This window comes from Physeter macrocephalus, chromosome 18, assembly GCF_002837175.3.
Source record: "Physeter macrocephalus isolate SW-GA chromosome 18, ASM283717v5, whole genome shotgun sequence".
In the NCBI taxonomy this organism is placed as follows: Eukaryota; Metazoa; Chordata; class Mammalia; order Artiodactyla; family Physeteridae; genus Physeter; species Physeter macrocephalus.
The window spans coordinates 79,520,259-79,539,123 of NC_041231.1; the positions used below are offsets into that span (position 1 = coordinate 79,520,259).

Here is an 18,865-nt window from a genome sequence, read left to right on the forward strand (position 1 = left end):
CTATCTTGTATTTGTGAATCACTTTTCCCCTTGAAAATTTCTCCCCTCAACTTTTTGGGGTGATGGAAATGGTCCAAGCCATCACCCTCTCTCTCTTGAATTTTGCAATAACCTCTAACTGGTCTCCCCGGACCCTAGGGTCAATTCCCAATATAGCAGCCAGAGTTATCATGCCATTCCTCTTTCTCGAAGCCCCCAAATGGCTTCATATGACACAGAGCAGAAGCCATAGACCTTACAGTAGCATATAAGGCTCTACAGCCTGTACTCAACAGACTCCTGATCCGACATCCCAGCCTCTCCTGCACACTCACCCACACACTCACCCACACACTCACCCACACACTCACTGCAACTTCACGTCTTCCTTGCCATCCAGCCAACATTTCAGGCCCCCCCCTTGTCCCACCTTGGGATCTGTACCTGTGTTCCTCTTCCAGGAAGGCTCTTTGCCCTGATACTCAATTAACTGGCTCCCTCACTCCTAGGTTTTTGCTTCCATGTTACCTTCTCAGTGAGGCTTTCCCTGACCAGTTTAAAATTACAATCTACCCCCCAACACATACACCAATATGTGCCCTGTTGCCCCCATCTGCTTTATTTTTCTCCATAATATTATCACCAGGGAAGATTCTCTGGATTACTGGTTAATTGTTTATCTTCCTCTTCCAGAAAGTCAGTTCTGTGAGCATAGGGAATTGGGGCTGGGTTTTTGTTGTTGTTTTTTTTCCCTGCTGTATTCCCAGGACCTACAACAGTGCCTGGCACATAGTAGGCACCAATAAATGCCTGCTGCATGGATAAATTCTGAATCCTGGTAGTTTCTAACACATCGATTACTCACATAAACTGAGCCGTGTTTAATGATCCATGTGGGTGTTTGTCCCACTGATACAAACGGGGTACTAACTAGCTGGCATGGTTATTCTGCAGGAGGATGTAGATCTGTGGCACAGAAATTAGCGTTCCAGAGTAGCTATGTGCTCCCCTGAATTTCCTGGCCTCCCTGGTAGCTAGATGGGACTGATTTCCGATAAATGGGAATTGGAATGGAAGTGGCCTAGGACATTTATGAGTCAGTATGTCTCTCCATTCCTTCCTTTCCTTCATTCAGCAAACTTAGAAGCCACATGTGTGTCTCCAGACGGAGGTAGTCTGGATCCCTCATCACTGAACAGAAAAGAGCCTCTGCCAGTTTATATGGCCTTTTATGAAGAGGAAATAAATCTTTGTTGTGTTAACCCATTGAAATCTCCAGGTTAAGTTGTTTTCCATTATGACAGTGCAACAGGGCCGATTCTGAGTAACATCAGATCTGCAGTCATTCAGTCAATGGGTACTTACTAAGCAAAAGCCCTATAATTTGTCTTTTTATTTAAAAATGGCACCTAGGAGTTGCTAAAAAAAGTTTGCTCACTAAATAGATGACAATATTGCTAACAGTTGAACACTTACTAAGTGCCAAGCATTTTGCACAGTTTCTGGCACATGGCCCCTTACTCAATCATCACCAAAACAATCTGTCAGGGAAGTTTAATTATCCCCATTCTATTGATGAGGAAACTGAGGCCAGAAAAGTTTAACTGACTTGTTCTAATCACACAGCTAGCAAGTGCTGGAGGAAGGGCTTAAGCCCAGATTGCCTGAGTGCCTGCTTTTACCCACCACATGGTGTCTTGATATAATGTCAAATTCTGTTCACTCTAAAACCAAAATCTTCTAAAGTTAATGAACAGAACAGTTATTTTAATGATGCTAAACTGGTCAGAGCTGGATTGAGAGTTGACGTAACAAAGAATTAGAAATTGTTCTCCAAAGAGATGAGATTCCGTCTCATTGTTCTTGCCCTAATTGATACTGGAGCAACATGCCAAGACCCTCGGAAACTTCAGAGTACTGTGTATGAATCCCGAGACATAGCTAAGTTTCCCAAATAAGCAACAGAAGAAGTTGCACTGAGGCCAGGCTGGATCCTCACAAGCCTCCACTGCTACCCCTCTGTTACAATGTCACAACTTGGTTTTTCATCAAATAACATCAGCCACAGAAAGTATCTACCACTCCTCGGGCTTACAGCCCAGGCTGAATAAGGGGAGTGTCGTTCAGCCCATTTGGAAGATCACCAGGGATGAAGAGGTGAAAAAGAGAAGACAAAGTGAAACACATAAGGAATCAACAGTGATTTTTAGGAACCCTGCACTAACCCCAAGAAGGCTCACTTGTCCATAGCAACTTGGTTATTCATCACATCTTCCCTGTCTATAACCTCAGGAAGAATGAGAGACAGCCAATGGCTAGCAGGGCTTCCCCAAGCCCTCCAAGTGGGACTGGGGTGCTCTGCCCTCCCCATGATTCTTACCAGACCAGTGCCAGGGCCATCACCTTTTGTCCTTATAGTGGAACCGGCAGAGTTACGGCCGGGTGAAATGGCCCGTGCCACTTCCCTGCCTGACCTCAGGCAGGCTGCAAGGCTCTTGCGGAACCCTTGAACACGCTGACTCCTGAGACCCATCGCAGACTTCCTGATGCAGAATCTTCAGAAGGCAGGTCCAGGCATCTATATGTTAGCTCCCTATGGGCTCTAGTATAGCCAGTACCAGGAGGCAGTGTTTGGAAATGTCTGCAATGGAACAGTAAGAGTACTGTTTGCTGAGTTTTTTTCATCACCCTATATATGTGCTATCTGACCTCATTCCCAGAGTAATAATTCTCCAGATAATTTAATGACTGGCTGTCTCATTCATTCATTTGTTCACGAATCCATTTACTCAATTTTAAGAGTGACTATGGGTCAGTCACTATGTTTGGGATTAAAAGATGTCAAAAATAGACGTGATTTTTGTCTTTAAAATCCCTAGCAGGGAAAGCGATTGTCGAACAGTCATAATGAGTACTATAAGAGATTATTCACAAGATGTAGTGGGAATAAATGTCTAACAGGCATAAAAGAAAAGAAGCCCATTTTAGCATCTCCATTCGCCCTTCCGGGGACGAAGATCACTGACGCACAGTAAGGCTAGGTAGCCTGCCTGGGGTCACAGAGTGAGCGTTTGGCACGGGCGGTACTAGACAGCGGTCTTCTTCCTTTACTCCTGTGGGTTGAATGACAGAAGGACCCACACACGGTTCCTCCTCTCTCGCCACCTTCCCAGTGCCTCAGATGCCTTGTCTTTCCCTGTTCCTCTGCTGTGGGGTGGAATGATATACCGAGATGTCCCCAGCTGACCGCACGAAGCAGTGGCCAACTAATACCAACGTTTCCCTGCAGCCAGGAAGGGAGGTGTCCTCTGAGCCTGGCTTCTCCAGGGTACAAAAGGAGCAGGCACTTCCCAGCTCAGCTAGCAGAAGCTCACCAGTCGGGGTACAGTCAGGCGGCGGTGGCACCGGCGGCATAGAAAGCTGCGTCCTCTTTGCTTGGTACATTCCATGCATGCCTGCATCCGGGTACTGTCAACCCTCTACGGCAAGGCTGTTGTACAATGTGCAGAATTGCTTCCCCCGGTTGCCTGCGAGCTCCTCCAGATCAGGGATTGGTCGCATTAATCTTTTTATTATTGCTGCTTAACAAAGAGCCCGGCATATAGCAAGCACTCGTAAATGTTTCTTGAAGGAGGATGAAGGAGGATGAAGGATCCTGCCTTCTTTTTGGTTTGGGCCACCAGGTGGCCCAGAAACCCACGCGCGGACCCTCCGCCACCAGGTTCTCAGTACACAAAGTGGGCGGGGCTTGACCTCTTGGGCTTTAATGCCTACATCCCAACTGCCTGGGTCTGAATCCCAGCCTCGGTGTGACCTACAAACTATGGAAACCTTCTGTGCCTCATTTTCTTGCCTGTAAAATGGGTCTGAGGATGATAATAATATTACTTAGGGTTAAATGAGAAATATATGTCAAACAGCATATTTGCACGCGGCTAAATGCAAACATTAGCATATTCATTTTGCATCCCTGGCATCGTGCATTGCCCATTGTAGGTAAGCAGTCGCTCAATAATGCTAACTAAATAAAAACTAAGGTGTCAATCAGGTCCTTGACATAGGAACAGGAGGACTTTTCCTTTGTGGACTGAAGTGACTCCGAGGGCACCATCTCCTCTGTTCCTAGGTAGTTCTGCCGAACAGATCTTCGGGCTTCATAAGGACTCGCCTTTCCCCTAAGCACTATAATTAGCATTTCTCCTACATTTCTTTTTTCTTTTTTTTCTCCTACATTTCTTAAGGAACTTCGTGTTAGCTGCTCTCCTTCCCCTCTTCGGATGATTAGTGATCTGGTAATACCTAGGGCATCCCTGGGGTTTACCATCATGGCCTCTCTCAAGGTGATAGCTCCCTAACATAACAAGCTGCTAATAAGTACTGGGGTGTTCCGGAGCCTTTCCTCATTAACTTCTAAATAACAGCCCTCTCTCCTGGAGGCATCTTCTCAAAGCCCCCCAAAAGCTACTCTAAAGGAAAGACTCATATGCTAATGGGGAGAAATGTTTTGGAGAAAAGAGGAGTTTTAATGTCCTCCAAATCAGATCCCCTGGGCAGTAACCCACTCTGGCTACCCCCCGCACCTTCTGGCTGCCAAGCTTCAAACAAGAGTGAGTGAGCCTGCATTCTATTATCAGTTAGGGCTTGGATGATTCAGAGTATGGTTTTTCAGTGTAAGATCTGTGTTTGAGGCAGGAGATGGTTAATAAACAATACTTAAGGGTGGGGTGGGGTGAAACCTCAGAGCAAACAGTCCTTTTCTTGGAATGCTACCTCTTCTCAGAATTGAAAATAAAAATGGGATAACTGTTCTTTTCTGAAACAAATTTTTCTCTAACTGTGGGGAAGCAGAAGCCAGTCCTTTCTCAGGAGGTGTAACAGTGAAACAGGCAGTTCTGGATGAGAAGTCCTTTTGAGACTGAATCACTGATGCTACGGCAAAAGTCTAGCTAAGTAATAAAAAAGACGATTTTGATATTCATTTTGTATCAGTTTTATGTTTTCTAAAAAGCTGGATGAGAACTCCTTGGACCAGGAAGGGGACTTGATGAAGCATGGCTTCTGGAAGAATCCACAAACACTCCTGATTAACGTGTCCCAGGCATCTGAGAAGAGACTCGGGGTTGGTTTTCCTGCAACTGCACTTGTTGATTTTGGTTTTGATTGGCTTTAATATTAGGCAGAAACTCTTAAAGATAGAGCAATATTTCAACTGCCACTCAGACCTTCTGAATCCAAATCTTCATCACTGGTTTGGTTTAGAAAGTAAAGAAGGTGATATGAGGCATAAATAATTATCTTTTATTGAGCATCTACTGTGTGCCAGCACTGTCTAGCTGGGTACTTTATGTAACCTCTAGTCCTCACAGAAAGAATAGAGTTAGGCCGGTGTTATTACCTCCATTTTACAGTTAAAACACTGAGGCTTGCATTTGCAGCAACATGGATGGACCTAGAGATTATCATACTAAGCGAAGTAAATCAGAAAGAGAAAGACAAAAACCATATGATATCACTTATATGTGGGATCTAAAATATGACACAAATGAACTTATCTCTGAAACAGAAACAGACTCACAGACATAGAGAACAGACTTGTGGTTACCAAGGGGGGTGGGAGAGGGAAGGATTGGAAGTTTGGGATTAGTAAATGCAAACTATTATATACAGGATGGATAAACAACAGGGTCCTACTGTATAGTACAGGGAACTATATTCAATATCCTGTGATAAACCATAATGGAAAAGAATACGAGAAAGAGAAAGACTATATAACTGAATCACTTTGATGTACATCAGGAATTAACACAACATTGTAAATCAGCTATATTTCAATAAAATTAAAAAAATAAAAAGCAAACAAACAAGAACACACTGAGGCTTGCAGATTGGGTGACTCATATTGACTGGTAGGTTTCAGTGGTTTGACTACCAAGCCCCGCCCTCTGAGGCACGTGAGAAAAAACCATCAGTACAGTAGGCTCTGCTTTTTCCTTAAATATGTACATTTATACACCAATAGAAAAAAAATCTGGATGAATATAAAGCCAGAATATCCTCAGTGGTTACATTTAAGGGGTAGGATTATAGGTGATTTTAGTTTTCTTTTTCTAATTTGTCAAGAGTGAACATACATCACTTGAATAGGAAAAAAGAAAAAAAAAAAGAAACAAAACCCTAGCTCTTTCCTGGGGCGACTGAATCTAAAAGGCTGGCTTCCTGTCAGAAAGAAGCTACACGCTTAGATATTTTAGGTCCAATTCAGGGACAATGTTGGATTTGAGACTTTGCTTTAGAGCACTAATTTTAGGAGAAAGGTATGCTTAGTTTCAGTTTAAAAATTTGGGGTAGGTTTTCTTCCTGAAAGAATCAGTGGTTTGTGGTTATTAAATTTCAAATTAGTACCCATGAGCCAGGCACTGTGCTAGGCAATTAAGGGAGTCCCCGTGTGTGTGTGTGTGTGTGTGTGTGTGTGTGTGTGTGTGTGTGTGTGTTGTGTGTATGGGGTGGGGGTGAGGTGCAGGATGACAAACAAAAGAGAAAAACATGCTTCAAAGAGTGCCCAGTTTTGTGGTCTAGCTGAAGATAGACATAACCTACTCTAGTTCAGGTCAAACTAGGAGACACTAACTAGTCCAATCCCGATGTTTTACATACAAAGAGACTGAGGCCCAGAGAGGGGAAGCAACTGGCCTGGAGCCACACAGTAAACTAGTGGTCTCGTTGGGACCAGAAGACCTTGCGCCCCGATCACCAGGCAATCAGGTTTGCAGTGAGGCCTGCCCTATAGGTAAGGAGCATCTGTGCTCCTGTGAAGAATGTGGATCCTGGACAGGGGATCTCGGGGCTTCCCAGGGCAATGGAAGGGCCTGAGTTTGCAATCAGAAGGATCCACTCTAGCTGGTGATTGCGTGTCTGGAACCTAAATCTCCTAATCAATGAAAAGGAATGTACAGTCCCTATCTTGTAGGGTTGATGAGGTGAGAAAATGCCAGCACAGAGCCCAACCATCAACCCTCAATGAGTCCCCCTTTCCCTTCTTCCCCAGGAACCACATTAGCTCCATTTGAAGCAAAGTAGATTAGCTTCTCAAGACTACATCCCGAGAAAGGAAAGAGCCCAGAGATCTGAAAGCCGGTGACTGTGTCCTCCCGCATTTCCAAGGCGGGGCCAGTGGTGCAGGCTCAGACTCCATGGGGTTTCTCATCCTTGGCACCGCTGACACTTGGGACGTGGTAATTCCTGGTTGTGACGGCTGCTCTGTGCATCATAGGATGTTGAGCAGCTTCCCTGGCCTCTTCTCACCAGATGCCAGTAGCAGCACCCTCTCCCTTAACTTGTGACAAGCAAAAATATCTCCAGACATTGCCAAGTGTCCTCTGGGGAGGGGAGAACTGCCCCCAGTTGGGAACCACTGGGCTACATAAAGGGCAAGCAGGCACAGGCAGGGGTCTGTCTTACCTAGGAGATGGGACAAAACCACGCCCTCAGAAAGAATCAGGGTTGAAAATTATCTACTTTAAGGCAGATAACTGTAACTCTGAGCCTTCTTGCTAAGCAGGCGGGTGTATCTAACAGTATACATAGTCTTTGTTTGTTAGGTTTGCAAAGATATGTGAATTCTTCATCAATGCATTCAATGTGTTATATGTATGCATCACCACATTTGCCTTTCATCTTATTCTCCAGTTCATCTAGTTGGGGGTCTTCCCACGATGCCCTTGCTGCTTTCTGGAGCCTGAAGCCCCACCCTTCCCCACAATGCCCACAGGACTGTGTGTTCCTCTCTAATGGTGCTGACTTTTCCCGCAGTGTATATCGCCACAACAGCCTATCCACCTGACCATCCATTCACCCTTCCACCCATTCAAACACCTATAAGCACCATGTGCCGAGTACTAAGTGCTGAAGGTATGGCTGGCTTCTACCATAAGCATACAAAACCCCATGTAGGGGTTCTTTTCCATTTTCCCCCCAATAGAATGAAGCTTCTTCTGCTAAAGGTCCAGTACTCTTCATCTTTTAAAATTTCTCATAGTTCTATGTACATAAGGAGGGGGATCCTTAACAACACATTCCTCTGGTTTCTGATTAATTTCTCTAGCTTTATTTCTTAGGTAAGCTTTTTTTTTTTAATGTGATTTTATTATAAGCAGCCACCCATCTTCTACAGAAGAATTACACATTTTAGGTAAATATGACCAAACATTTCCCATGTTGCTAAAAGGAAATCAGAGCTTCTTGCTTTTCTGAAAAAAGAACTACTATAATTGGCTGCAAGTCACTGGTTTGCTGGGACACTGGCTCCTTTTACCTTCTGATGGTCATTAAGATCTCTGGGAGGATGACCATGAGGCTCTTGAATCTGAACACAGAGGAATAATTCATAAGAAGTCTTTTATGTCTCCAAGTTCTCTTTCTGCAGAAAAGTGCCTTTTTCTCAACCACGGGATACAACTTAGTTAGAAATGTATTTACGTTGAAGAACTAGGACCCTGAAAAGTCTAATATTGACTTTGGACATTTAGAACAGAGAATCCAAGGTGACAACACTAAAACCCTTGACACAGCAGTCTTCATAATCATAACGTATGAAAATCCATTACCACCACCACTAGCCAATACAATCTTTTCTTGGAGAAAGATGTAACCGGACAGACAGAGCAATAACTAGTAAACAAAAAGCCGGGAACACAGGTCTTGCCTATTCTTTAACACTGCCAAATTTACCAAAGCAAAGCTAGCAATTCTAGTGCGGGTATAAATAAGTACCTGATTTTTGGATGGCAACTTGGCAAGACTTCAATTGTCCATATCCTTTGAACTTTTCACTACATTTCTGAGATCAGCACACACACACACAAATCTTATACCCGGGGAAGTAAAACCCTAAAAATGTAATGCCCTACAGCATTTATTCCAACTCCAGAATAGCCAACACACATATACAACACAAATGAAAACCCTACAGATGTCAAACAATAAGAGAATATCATCGATGGGATTATATTCAGTTATTAACATGATATTTACAAAATAGTTCTTTATGATTTAGGAAACTGTTTACGATGTAATTTTAATTTTAAAAAAAGAATATAAAATTGCCAGGTAAAAATTCATACTGAAAAGACTATTAAGTAATATTAAGTAATAAGGGTGGTGGAATTATGGGTGCTTTTTTCCCCATAATTTTTCACATTTTTTCCAATAAAATGTATTGCTTTACTAATAAGAAATATTTAAAGAGGATATTTAAGAAGAGTTTGTATGACCATGAAAAGTGTTTACGTTTAATATTAAGCAAAATGGTATATAGAGAATTAAGAGAATTATCTGTGATCCCAGATGCCTAAAAGAAAAGAGGAACCAGGAGGAGGGGGAGGAGGAGAACGAGGGGGTCGGGAGAGGAGAAGGGAACAAGAACAAGGAGAAACAAAATAAAAAGAGATACAAGTGTTTACAAAGTTTATCTCCTTTACGGAGCTTTGTATAGTTAGAAACTAAAGGTAAATTTTTATCCTTCTTTCTACTTTTCTTTTCCAATATTTTAAATCAATGAGAATGCTTATTGCAAAAAATCAACAATTTTTAAAATAGTAAAGCCTGAAAATCATTTTCTTCAATTTTGGCTCCTGGACCACTAAATCAAATATCATCCTGGTAGATCAAGATCTTTAATCGAGAGCTCAGAGAACACATTCTATTTAAATCCATTTGAAAGTGGGTATAATCTTTGCCTTTCTTCTGTGGATTTCATGTCTGCTGCTGAAACCACCATTTCCTACTTGTTCTTTTACCTCTCAGCTGAGATCTCCATATACCACCATGACCTGTGGTAATCCTATTTTCCGTCTGTCACTGTTAAATTCTCATCAGGCATTATTTCCCTTTTTGAAACAAAAGGCAAACCAAAACAACAGGTGAGGGACTTCCCTGGTGGTCCAGTGATTAAGACTTAGCTTTCTGATGCAGGGGGTGAGGGTTCAATCCCTGGTAGGGGAGCTAATATCCCACATGCCTTGGGGCCAAAAACCAAAAACAAAACAAAACATAAAACAGAAGCAATATTGTAACAAACTCAGTAAAGACTTTAAAAATGGTCCACATAAAAAAAAACCAAAACAGGTGAAATGTCCACTCTCAAGTCCAGAATATCTGTCAAGAGCTGATGAATAACTCTGAGAAGTTCTGGCCAGAGATTAGGGCATGCATGCGTCTTAACTCTTCTGTCACTGGTAAAGAGGAAAGAAAATGCTCTTCATAAGTATCAGTACTCTGTCAAATTCTTCCTGTTTCCCTTTTAGAATGAGAGGGTATGGCAGACAAAATAATGATACTCTTCTCCCTGCAAAAAATGCCCACATCCTAATCCCCAGAACCTCTGAATATGTTAGGTTACATGGCAAAGGGGAATTAAGGTTGCAGGTAGAATTAAGGTTGCTAAATAGTTGACTTTAAAATAGGGAGATTATCCTGGATTATCCAGGTGGGCCCAGTGTCATCACAAGCGTCCTTAAAAGTGAGAGGTTGGCAGAAAAGAAGGTCAGGGTGATGAAATGTCAACATTCAACCCATCATCGCTGGCTTTGAAGATGCAGGAAGGTCCAAGGAATATGGGAGATCTCTAAAATCTGGAAAAGGTAAGGAGACAGATTCTCCCTGGAGCCTCCAGAAAGGAATACAGCCCTAAAAACACATTAATCTTGGCCCAGTGAGGCCATGTTAGACTTCTTGCCTACAGAATTGTCAGATAATAAATGTGTGTTGCTTTAAGCCAATACATTTGTGATAAATTGTTGCAGCAGCAAAGGAAAACTAATGCAGAGCATATAAAGTTACAGAAAGGGAACAGAGAGCAAATAGGCCAATTTACTTTCAACTAAAGTCATAGAAGGTGGCTTATATATCTCAAAATGGACCCAATACCAAACAGTAATTGAGGAAGAAGATAAAATCTTCTGCTACAGATATTTTACAGTAGCATGAAGCAGTAGATTGTCAATCTTCCATCCATGATTTCTAAGCAATTTATTACTATTTTTTTTACTTGCAGTATCCTTTGTTGTTATTTTACATTGATGTTGCATAGTCGTTTAAAAATTCAAAAATTACAGAAAAATGTAATTTTGACAGTCCAAATGTCTGTTACTTTATATCCATTCCCTCCCCTGCTCAGGAAGTATTAAAAACTCCTGTTCATAATTAGATGTGACCTCATACATTTTTCTATAAGCAATGTTTTTAAGCAACTATATCCTTGTTTGATAAAGAAAAAATATTTACTTCATTCTGAAACAGGCTAAAGGGCAACTAGAACATTATCTTACAGCAGTAATTCTTAACTAGGGCAAGTTTGTTCCCCAGATGACATTTGGCAATGTCCGGAGGCATTTTTGGTTGCTATAACTTGGAGGCCACTGCTACTTGGCACCTGGTGGGCAGAGGCCAGGGATGCCACTAAACACCCTCCAATGCATAGGACAGACCCACAGCATAGACATATATGGCTCAAAATATAAATAATGCCGAGACTGAGAAACCTTGGTATAAAGGGATGCAGGTGAAACCATATTCTTGTTTAATAATAAAGAAATATTTATTCCATTCTGAAACCAGTTAATTGCTGCCAAGTTGGAATGAGAGCTCCATGTTACCAGGTCCAGTAAAGCTGGAAAACCATATTTGTGTGTAAAACCGACTGATTTTTAAAGAGCACCTAATTCAGTATTTCAAAGCATTATATACGTCAAACAGAATAGATTTGTGGCCTCCAGGAGAAACAGTAACCTCTCTCTTAAAGATGCCCTAAACACCCCCATCCCTAAGGGACTATGATGGTAAATATGGCAGGAGAGAAAGTGTACAAATTCTAGAATTACAGTCACATTTTGTCTGCAATTTGAATCACCAGCCTGGCCACTTCAAGCTGAAATTCAGACGCACTGACCAACAAATAATTAATGGGGTCTGACAAGGGAAGATAACTGGGCGACCATTAAGTCACTAAGAACTGCATCTTCCACTGCACACGATGTAAATGAGGAAGGGCTGGGCTTCCCTGGTGGCGCAGTGGTTGAGAATCCGCCTGCCGATGCAGGGGACGCGACGCGGGTTCGTGCCCCGGTCCGGGAGGATGCCACATGCTGTGGAGCGGCTGGGGCCGTGAGCCAGGGCCGCTGGGCCTGCGCGTCCGGAGCCTGTGCTCTGCAGCGGGAGAGGCCACAGCGGTGAGAGGCCCGCGTACCGCAAAAAAAAAAAAAAAAAAAATGAGGAAGGGCTTCTATTTTCTTCTAAACAGAGGCATCTCCTTCTAGTAAGTTGCATGTCAAAATGAGGCAGGAAGGAGAAGCAGGGCTGCCTCACTGTGGCAGGTATCTGTCTGGCCCACTGAGAAGGTCAGTCCTACCCTAGTTGGTAAACAACTTCAAAACTCTTGCCTGCCCTCTTAAAATTGAGTCAGAGGTCAACTAGGGAAAGTTCAAGAGTTTCCTCAGAGAAAGGATGCTTCCCTAAGGGAAAAAATCCTATTCAACTCTAGTTCCCAGCCCCCTCCAGAAATTCTGCTGCCACATATAGATTTCCAATTAGCAACATCTTTGCACACACAGATATCCGTACCCAGCCATATCCAGGACAAAGGCAAATCTGCTAACTAAAAAAAAAAAGTTCCAGTTTCCAGCTTCTATTTTGAATTTTATCTGATCACATTCAAATTTTAAAAGTAAGCTGGCTATACAATACAGGATTGTTAATTATAATCACTATGCTGTACATAATATCCCCAGAGCTTATTTATTTTATAACTGGAAGTTTGTGCCTCTTGATCACCCATCGCTCATTTCTGAATTTTACTTAATGGTGAACATCAAAGTTTAATGAACTACTTTTTATTCCACATTAAAATTTTTGATGGAAGAGGAAAAGAAAAGTAAGCCGGCTATTACGTTAGCATTAATTTCCCTGCATTCTACGACGGTGTGTTTTATTAGTAACTCTTGGTTAAGGTTTTCCAATGCTCTGAGCAGAGCAAAATATTTTTTTATGTATAATAAACTATATTTATTGAAAAGAATAAAGAAAAAGACATCGAGATTATTATAAAATTTTTGCAAATGAAGCACGGGGAATTCAAAGTAGCATCATATTAGCAAATTAGAATAGTAAAATCTTGCATTACTTTAAAGAGCATAGTCATTAGCTTATTTCTTTTTACAAGATGAGTGGGGCAGATGTAGCAATGTCATCTCATTATGGAGATGGGAAATTTGAGAGAGAAACATTGACTTGCCATTCTGCCCGGAAACACAGCTTATGCCCACCTACTGCTCCCACCCTCCGCCATGTCCCCATAATAAATAACCCTGGTGCTGATTTCCTCACCTCTCCTCTCCTCGCCCTATAATCCATCCCCCACAGGGCACCCAGAGGAACCCCTGAGAAAAATGTAAATCTATCAAGTCACGCCTCTGCTCTAGGTTATCCACTGCATTTGAAACAGAAGTCCAGACTGTTTACCTCAGCCTCCAAATCTCTACATGACCTGGACCCCCGTCCCTCAACCTCAAGCCTCTGATGCCCTCCTCCCTCACCTGCTCCAGACACACTTCCCTCCAGTTGTGACTTGAACACGTCAAGCTTCTTCCCAGCACTGTGTTCCTGTGGTTCCCTTCACCAGGGCTGCCTGCCCATCTTCTGGGGGCTCTTCCCAAAGCCACCTCTCAGAAAAGTCTCTCTTCAAAACCCAATCCAAGAGGCCGGGCTCCTCCCAACTGCACATAAAACACACACACACACACACACACACACACACACACACACACATTCCACAATACTCTATCACAGCACTCTGTTTCCTTTTCTTCAAGACATCTAGTCCTTTCTGAATTGACCTTGCTCATCCCTCAGTTTTATATAGAATGTGAACTCCATGAGAACAGAGAACGCATCTGCCCTACTCACAGTGCTAGACTCAACGCCTGGCACATTGTAGGTGCTCAATAAAGATTTCTTGAAGTCATTGAAGGAATGAATGAAGCTTGTACTAGGAATCAACTAGCTCACTTAATTCAACTGGTACCTATTTGTATAGTAGATTTTTTTCTTTCTCTTCAACGGCTACATTTATTTTTTTAAACTACAAGCCTATATATATTAGACTGTGTCTATTAGTGTGTTGTGAGTCACTCCTGTAATGTGGAGCAAAGTGACAAGACAAGACAAGGCTTCATAGAGAAAGGCAGTAAGAACACACGGCCCATCCCTTCAAACTACAAAGCTTCCTCAAAATTCTGGAAATTCTGGAATAGTATGATTTTAGAGCTAAATGTTCCCCTTCAGTTTCTCTTCACTCGTTACTTTCTCTTCAATGCTTCACTTTTATGGAAATTTCTCAATGTGTCAAGAAGTCCGTCAAGCCGATTATCAAAGGGTCTTGAAAAAAAATTCAGGCTTAAGATGAGCCAAGGTGTAAATAACCTCAGGATCATCTTCCTTTCCAGGAAATATCCAGATTCCTAACTCCAGCTGACATTCCCAGGCTCATTCCAGTTGCCCAGGCACCCAGCTGGCACTTTCCTTGATGCTCTATTCTGAGAGCCTCAAAGAAGGTGGTAAATTGTATGGGACCACAAACCTAGCTGGGTGATGGAACACGTATTTCCCACAGTTGATGTGCGAAGGGCATAGACACACAGTGGAGGGGAAGTGAGGAACCAGCTGCCCAGGGCTCTGCTTGCAGGAAACTCCTCGGGGTGCCCTTTCACACCTCAGTGTGGATTTCTCAACTGTAAATCACCTCCCCAGCCACGGCAGCAGCTCCTGCACAAATGTCTGGGAAGGGGAGCCAACGTTCAGTGCCCACGTGTGACAAGTGGAAGTGAGGCAGGAGATAGATGGGCCCCAGGCTGAACTGCTGAAGTCTGTCCCCTGTGGACAGATACTCTAAGAGGAAGAGGAGGAGGAGCTAAGCCCTGCCCAGATAAGAGACCACATATTTTTCATTCTAGAGGTCAAGGAGACCTTCCCGTCTATACATGCGCAGAAAGTCTCCTTGGAGGTCAAAAAGGGAGCAGTGTCAACCTACCCATAGGCCTCTTTGCTAGAATCCATCTTGGCTAAAAAATGCCCACGCGCACATGGGAGGGCCCTGAGATAACCCAAATACGGACTCAGAACCAGGCAAAGCAAGGTGATTGGCCAAGGGAAACCCAGAAGAAATGCCCCATATGAGTAGATTCAAACTACCATGAAGGCGCAACTCTGTCTCTGAGGCCGCCTGTGTGTGCATCCACACGTACTCTTTTTTCCTCCTAATAAACACTTTGCTTGTTTCACTACTTTCCGTTTCTCTGTGGAAATTCATTCTCTGCAAAGCCACACAGGACAGGGGCTTGTCACTGGCCACTGGTCTAGTGGCTAAGATTCAGAGCTCACTGCCCCCGCCTGACTTCAGTCTCTGGCGGGAACCGAAATCTTGCCTCAAGCCGCTGCAGGCCGAGGTTACCTGAGATCAGACGCAGCAGCCAGAGGGAGCCAAGTCTGTAGCTCTCTCACCAGCTTCGGCAGGGCCGCTAGAACACTGTCCCCGAGGAAATCAGTGGGTGCTGGCAGCTCACCTGTGCCTCCTGGCGGCCAGAAGGCCATCCCCGAGCCGCAGTCAGCAGGACTTCCGTGCTGGCGGGATCCTGAGTGCTGCCATGGCTCAGACCGTGCAGAATGTTACCTTGTCACTCACTCTGCTTGGGGGAGCTGGTCACCTCACCTCATATTTAATCACAAAGAATAAGCAGTTGGGGATTGGTTCAAGATGGCGGAGTAGAAGGACATGTGCCCACTCCCTCTGGCGAGAGCCCTGGAATCACAACTAACTGATGAACAATCATCGACAGGAAGCAACAGTAAGAGGCCCATGTACCACAAAACAAAAAAACCCCAACAAAACAAACAAACAAACAAAAAACAATATCCAGATTGGTTCAAGATGGCGGAGTAGAAGGAAGGGCACTCACTCCCTCCTGTGAGAGCACCGGAATCACAACTAACTGCTGAACAATCACTGACAGGAAGACAATGGAACTCCCCCAAAAAGATACCCCACATCCAAAGACAAAGGAGAAGCCACAATGAGATGGTAGGAGGGGCGCAATCACAACAAAATCAAATCCCATAACCACTGGGTGGGTGACTCACAAACTGGAGAACAGTTATACCACAAACTCCACCCACTGGAGTGAAGGTTCTGAGGCTCACGTCAGGCTTCCCAACCCGGGGGTCGGCAACTAGAGGAGGAATTCCTAGAGAATCAGACTTTGAAGGCTAGTGGGATTTGATTGCAGGACTTCGACAGGACTGGGGGAAACGGAGACTCCACTCTTGGAGGGCACACACAAAGTAGTGTGTGCATCAGGACCCAGGGGGAAAGAGCAGTGATCCCATAAGAGACTGAACCACACTTAGCTGCTAGTGTTGAAGGGTTTCCTGCAGAGGCGGGGGGTGGCTGTGGCTCACCATGGGGACAAGGACACTGGCACCAGAAGTTCTGGGAAGTACTCCTTGGCGTAAGCCCTCCCAGAGTCCGCCATTAGCCCCACCAAAGATCCGGGTAGGCTCCAGTGCTGGGTGGCCTCAGGCCAAACAACCAACAGGGAAGAAACCCAGCCCCACCCATCAGCAGACAAGTGAATTAAAGTTTTACTGAGCTCTGCCCACCAGAGCAACACACAGCTCTACCCACCACCAGTCCCTCCCATCAGGTAGCTTGACACTACAAGGAATCAATAGCAGAATAACTGAGGCAGAAGAATGGGTAAGTGACCTGGAAGACAGAATGGTGGAATTCACTGCCGTGGAACAGAATAAAGAAAAAAGAATGAAAAGAAATGAAGCCAGCCTAAGAGACCTCTGGGACAACATTAAATGCACCAACATTCGCATGATAGGGGTCCCAGAAAGAGAAGTGAGAGAGAAAGGACCCAAGAAAATATTTGAAGAGATTATAGTTGAAAACTTCCCTAACATGGGAAAGAAAATAGCCACCCAAATCCAGGAAGCACAGAGAGTCCCAGGCAGGATAAACCCAAGGAGAAACACGCCAAGACACATGGTAATTAAATTGACAAAAATTAAAGACACAGGAAAAATAGTAAAAGCAACAGGGGAAAAACAACAAATAACATACAAGGGAACTCCCATAAGGTTAACAGCTGATTTCTCAGCAGAAACGCTACAAGCCAGAAGGGGGTGGCATGATATACTTAAAGTGATGAAAGGGAAGAACCTACAACCAAGATTACTCTACCCGGCAAGGATCTCATTCAGAGTCCATGGAGAAATCAAAAGCTTTACAGGCAAGCAAAAGCTAAGGGAATTCAGCACCACCAAACCAGCTATACAACAAATGCTAAAGGAACTTCTCTAAGAGGGAAACACAAGAGAAGAAAAGGACCTAGAAAGACAAACCTCAAATAATTAAGAAAATGGTAATAGGAACATGCATATCAATAATTACCTTAAACATGAATGGATTTAATGCTCCAACCAAAAGACACAGACTGGCTGAATGGATACAAAAACAAGACCCTTATATATGCTGTCTACAAGAGACCCACTTCAGACCTAGGGACACATACAGACTGAAAGTGAGGGGATGGAAAGATATATTCCATGCAAATGGAAATCAGAGGAAAGCTGGAGTAGGAATACTCATATCAGATAAAATAGACTTTAAAATAAAGAATGTTATAAGAGACAAGGAAGGACACTACATAATGATCAATGATCACGGGATCAATTCAAGAAGATGTAACAATTATAAATATATATGCACCCAACATAGAAGCACCTCAATACATAAGGCAACTGCTAACAGCTATAAAAGAGGAAATCGACAGTAACACAACAATAGTGGGGGACTTTAACACTTCACTTACACCACTGGACAGATCATCCAGAAAGAAAATTAATAAGGAAACACAAGCTTTAAATGACACAATAGACCAGATAGATTTAGTTGATATTTATAGGGCATTCCATCCGAAAACAGATTGTTCCATTGATCTATATTTCTGTTTTTGTGCCACACCGTATTGCCTTGATTACTGTAGCTTGTATATCTCTCCATCTGTTTGTGTCATCTTTGATTTCTTTCAACAGTGTCTTATAGTCCTTATATAGTCTATATTTTCTGTTCAAAAACAGAAATATAGATCAATGGAACAAGATGGAAAGCCAGAGATAAACCCATGCACCTATGGTCAACTAATCTATGACAAAGGAAGCAAGCATATATGATGAAGAAAAGACAGTCTCTTCAATAAGTGATGCTGGGAAAACTGGACAGCTACATGCAAAAGAATGAAATTAGAACACTCCCTAATACCATATAGAAAAATAAACTCAGAATGGATTAAAGACCTAAATGTAAGACTGGACATGATAAAACTCTTAGAGGAAAACATAGATAGAACACTCTTTGACATAAATCACAGCAAGATCTCTTTTGACCGACCTCCTCCAGTGATGGAAATAAAAACAAAAATAAACAAATGGGACCTAATTAAACTTAAAAGCTTTTGCAGAGCAAAGGAAACTATAAACAAGACAAAAAGACAACCCTCAGAATGGGAGAAAATATTTGCAAACGAATCAACGGACAAAGGCTTAATCTCCAAAATATATAAATAGCTCATGCAGCTCAATATTAAAAAAACAACTCAATCAAAAAATGGGCAGAAGACTTAAATAGACATTTCTACAAAGAAGACATCCAGATGGCCAAGAGGCACATGAAAAGCTGCTCAACATCACTAATTATTAGAGAAATGCAAATCAAAACTACAATGAGGTATCACCTCACACCAGTTAGAATGGGCATCATCAGAAAATCTACAAA

At 43.0% G+C, this 18,865-nt stretch overlaps 1 protein-coding gene across 4 annotated transcripts in view; it reads right to left on the bottom strand.

Moving 5' to 3' along the window:
- The window catches only part of PLA2G7 (phospholipase A2 group VII), a 49,006-nt gene that overhangs the window by 27,960 nt on the left and 2,181 nt on the right, over positions 1–18,865 (bottom strand). For 2 of the 4 annotated variants that reach the window (XM_055079514.1, XM_055079513.1), the window contains exon 1: positions 15,591–15,701. The exons of the other annotated variants lie outside the window; for them this stretch is intronic. The gene's annotated coding sequence lies outside the window, so the exon portion shown is untranslated. Of the gene's footprint in view, positions 1–15,590; positions 15,702–18,865 lie in introns of those variants that run through there. 4 annotated transcript variants of the gene reach the window in all.